This window comes from Antrostomus carolinensis, unplaced genomic scaffold (assembly GCF_000700745.2).
Source record: "Antrostomus carolinensis isolate BGI_N321 unplaced genomic scaffold, ASM70074v2 scaffold34556, whole genome shotgun sequence".
Lineage (NCBI taxonomy): Eukaryota > Metazoa > Chordata > Aves > Caprimulgiformes > Caprimulgidae > Antrostomus > Antrostomus carolinensis.
Genome location: NW_010320378.1, coordinates 11588 through 11880, shown reverse-complemented (window position 1 = coordinate 11880; position 293 = coordinate 11588).

Here is a 293-nt window from a genome sequence, read left to right as displayed (position 1 = left end):
TCCCTACTTTTTTGAACTTTACTTGCATGTCCTTTCTTTCTCAGTCTCTTTCTCCTGCCCCCAGGAGAGTGTTAGTTGTGTCATTTTTTAACTAGAAAGGTTCTTGTTAAAAGTCTGTGTTAATTCTAGAAGACTTGCAAAGGTGAGATTTCTTACCCCTCTTCACCCTGCAGATCTGAACTACTTCCCTACCCGAAGGTGGTCTCTGCCTGCACAGGTTAATGAAGTCCATCTCCAGTTCTGTACCTAGGAACTAAATCAAGTTAAGTAATAAGCATAAATGTAGCCTTTCA